Below are 4,114 nucleotides of genomic sequence, written 5' to 3'. Positions count from 1 at the left end.
TTCTCACTTGAACTTTTTTTGTATGCTTATATGTAAAGGAAACTGCCTGGGGATATGTTTCTTGCAAAAAGTAGGGATGCTGATTCTTGAAAGTATTATGCTAGTGAACAGTAATAATTACCCGGGTTTTAATACTGCAGTGTAAAATATCCCAGGCAACTGAGCATTGCAGAAGGGGAAACTGCCCTGGGGAAACACCGAGCCATTTTCTCTGGCAAGAATGGCAGCGATTTCCCATCAGGACAAGTTGTTGAGACTTTAATTTGGTGTTTTCCTTAGAAGTAAGTAGGTTGCCAGAAAGCTGGACCCTGTGTGTGATTGAAGGGGAAAGGGTGAGAAAAGCAAGAGGCCATTAGTCCCTTGTTAATGACCTGCAGGTACTTTCCCTCTCAGACAGCTCCAGGGATCCATGGCAGCAGTAAAGATGATTTCAGGATTTGGCCATGGTGCTTTCTGAGTGACGTGTAGGGTTTGGGGAGGTCTGAAGTGCTCTAAGAGGGTGAAAGGGAGGCCCCTTAGTGCGTTGCTGGTGTGGGGGGTGGTGGGGCGGGCAAGGACCGCGATGCCGAGCGCCCGTGGGGATGCGGCATGGTCCGACCCGGTGCCGTGCTCTGTTTCCCTCACTCTGTGGCTGGAGGCGTTCGCTGTCGTCTGTGACAGCGATGGCAGAGCCAGCGGCCGGGGGAGCGGCTGCCTCCCCGCTGGCCGGGTGGTGTTTGCCAGCGCGAGTCTGGCTGTCGGGGGGTCACGGCCCGTCGATGTGGAGATCCCGCTGTCGGAGCACACGGTCCCTGTGCCGCAAGACAACAACGATTCGAAATGACATCTGCATCCCCCCGGCACATGCGCTGCGAATCGCAGCAATTCTGTGCCCTAATGAAGCCAATTAGCGCCGCAGCTCTGCCGGCATGGGAGCCCCAGGAAGGTGCGCTGGCGGGGGGTGCCTGCGCATCCCAGGAGCCACCTGCCGGGCACGAGCCGTGCCGGTGCCAGTGCTGCACCATAACCCACTGTCCTGGCATCTCCTTCCCTCGCTGGCACGCCGCAGCCAGAGGCCATGAGCCGTGGGGAACCGGAGGGATCTCACGAGGCAGCAGAGCGTCACCTGCCCCGGCTCAGGGTAAGTCACGGCCCCTGCAGCACATGCCCCGGTGTAAGCACCAACCTGCCCCGCACAGCTTGGAAGAACCATTCGTGGCCTCTGTATCGCTTACTTGAGGCAGACTGGGAAAACTGAAAGGAAAAAAAAAGACGAGTCTAAGTTCAGAGTGGAAAAGGGCAACGCTGAATTTATTCTAGAGAGTGGAGCTGGGTCTCCTGAGTACAAGCAGCAGCTGTTTTTCCTGAATGCACAGTGAAAGATTGGGGCAAAGTCTCCCAGGAGTTTTTAATTTTCTGTCCAGTGATTTCAGAGCTGTTTCCATCTCGACTCACAAGTCCCTGCGGCAGGAGGCTGCGTGTGTGCTGATGTGGGGAGGATGCTGGCAGTGCTGGCCAGGCCGAGATGCACTTTCCCAGCTGCGTCCCGGTCACTGGCCCCATCAGCTCCTTTCCCCGAGCACGGATCGCACCTTCAGCTCCGTCCAGAGGCAGCCCAACAAGCAAAGGATGTGGAAACGTTTCCCACCGAGCAGCAGCCCCCTGCCATGCACCGAGCCAAGGTGGTGGCAACCAGCCGGGTGGCCTGGGAAGCCCTTGCACCAGCAGCCCTTACTCGTTCAAAATTACTTATTTAGATAAAATAGATTACTCTCTGGGAGAAGGAGACTGTCTGGCCCTTTTCAGGCTGATTTGGAGTAAATCAGTGTTTTTTCCTTTTGCCCGTGTTTGTTTGCTGTGTGTCCTGAGCCTCTGGATGGAAGCCGAGTGCGGAGTGCTGCAATGGCTCATTCGGAGCATCAATGGGCAAGTGTTTGAAGCCGGGCACTGGGTCCAAATGCCACCTGCAGCGAGCCCAGGAGCCCTTATTCTGCGCTTCCAGTAGTACTGGCAAGGAGCTGCTTGCTCCGCTTCTGCTGGGGAAGATGATATTTTTGCTTCAGTTTATTATAAATAAGCATCTAGGGAAATATTAAGTCAGGAATTAAATTCCAGCTACTTACAGGATTGACAGAGGAGTACATCGTCTTAGTCTGAGGGGTAAGACGACAGAAGCTTATGTAAATAGAGCAGCTTACGTGTGGCTCTGGCTCCCCACTCTGTGCCAGCGCAGGGCCCCTGGATGGGGATGAGGGGTCGGAGATGAGCTGGGTCCTGCCGAGGGGGGAGAGAGCAGAGGTTCAGCCCTGTCCTTAGCCGCCTCCTTCCTCACTGCTGGTGCGTGAGGAGTTTGCATTCAAAGGGGGGGGAAACGCAGTAAATCTTGTTGAAAAGGTTGCAATCTGTTAATAAGCAAATTGCTTATTTAATTATCTTAATTATGGTTTCGCTGAGCTAATGTTATTGCCAATACAAAGGGAAAAAAAGGAGAAAAGAAAAAAAAAAATCTCCTGGATTATCAAAGCCTCGATTATACGCAAGGGAGTAACATGCTTCTTTTCAAAGCCTCAATTGCTCTCGGTTGCACTTGGTGGGGCGGGCTGAAGGAAGGAGCAGGAGGGAAGGCAGGTCAGGCTGCTTCCCCCGCCGTGATCAGTGCCGGTAACTGCCTCGCCGCTGCCGGGTCCACGCACGTTGGGGGCTGGTTTTATGCTTGTTTGTTCACCGGCACGACGTTCCCTGGCTTTGAAAAACCCAGGCAGATGCAATGACGTTGGCTAGAGCCAAGGAGGAGTGACCAGCTGCCGCGCCTCGGCGCCTTTCGCCGGCGTGGTTACGTGGACTCCTTAATTTCTCTGCAATAGAGCAAACTGGGGCTGTGCTGCTACCCAGCGCTGCACGCGGCGCCGCACCGGCGCCTGCCAGCGGACGTGACATTGCCAGTCCCCTCTGCGGTTCTACAGCTGGGATTAAAGCTGTGTTCCGTCCTCTTGCAGCCGAGGACGGGGAGTCGGCAGAGCTCCGTCGGGAGATGCTCTTGGGGCAGCACCCCCTCGGGGTGGTCAAACACCCGCCGCTCCGTCCTCGCCCTCCCGCCAGCGTTCTCCCCCCTTGCGATGGCCTCTGCGGGAAGATGCGACATTTCAGTGGCTGAAACTCATTACGACCACGCGCCAGTGGGGATAAAAATAACTTCAGGTTTTCAAGGTGCTCAAATGTCGGCTCTCGATCCGCACAAGGTGAACAGGGAAGGGCAAGGCCCCCGTTCAGCCGGCTGCTGGCAGCCCGTGCAGAGCCCACGATAAAACCGCCACCCAACAGCGATGTGTTTAAGCGTGTGCTTAAACGTTGTGTTAATTAGGGCTTGTGAGAACACGTGCGGTAATTACATTTTTTTGCTGTTAAAACCACAGCTACTGTTATTGTATAAATAGACGGAGCAAAAGCAAATATGTTTGTTTCTACCTTACCTTCTGTGTTAGAGGAAGAAGCACCAGCTGCCTTAAAAAACAGATTTATCATTCACTCAGAGCACAGTTTAAAAAAAAACAGGAATAAACAGTGATGTCAAAATATTTGGTTTCCACAGCAAGCTGAGGCTGCTGCAGGACTTCTTACAGCACAGAAGCTGAGGAACCGCACGCCACAGAGCCGTGGCGTAAAATGAAGGGAAGAACGTTTTGAGATCAAAAGGTTCCTGTTCAGCTCGGGTTGCTTTGGCATCGAGCTGTCTCGGCGCCAAGTCACGTCGTTGCAAGGGCACGGAGCCACACCGTGCAACAGAGGCAGTCACCTCCGCTGCTCCCATAGGAACGAAGCTTTTCTGAAACCCTCCTGTTTGCTGGCTCTTCACACCCAAAAAACTCCAACAGCCCCTTCGATGGCTCATTTCAGCAGTAGTTAAGGCAGCAGGAGACCTTGCAGCACCCCGCGACCGCAGCAGCCAAAGCTCCCCGCTGCCGAGGTGGGCAGCGTGCACGCTCTGCCGCCGCTTCGCATTCGCTTTGCTTGCGGGACAGGAAAGCCCTTGGCAGGATTTACGTGGCCGGTACCCGCTCGGACACGAGGCACGTTGCTGCAAGCGTTGCTGGAGTGGATATCCACGGATATTGGGCTGGAAGGAGAGCTGGCTCCC

General features: G+C 54.6%; 1 long non-coding RNA gene across 1 annotated transcript; it reads right to left on the bottom strand.

Annotated features, from left to right (window-relative positions):
* Positions 1 to 1,262: 1,262 nt before the first annotated feature.
* Positions 1,263 to 3,775, bottom strand: LOC141933560 (uncharacterized). The gene is made up of 2 exons (XR_012626123.1): positions 3,450 to 3,775; positions 1,263 to 2,253 (listed from the first exon to the last, which is right to left on the bottom strand). It is a non-coding gene; the product is annotated as an uncharacterized LOC141933560 (long non-coding RNA).
* Positions 3,776 to 4,114: the final 339 nt, after the last annotated feature.

The sequence above is a fragment of the Strix aluco genome, chromosome 22, assembly GCF_031877795.1.
Source record: "Strix aluco isolate bStrAlu1 chromosome 22, bStrAlu1.hap1, whole genome shotgun sequence".
NCBI classification, from domain to species: domain Eukaryota; kingdom Metazoa; phylum Chordata; class Aves; order Strigiformes; family Strigidae; genus Strix; species Strix aluco.
Note: the sequence above shows the minus strand (reverse complement) of the source record. Positions and strands in the feature narration are given on the sequence as shown.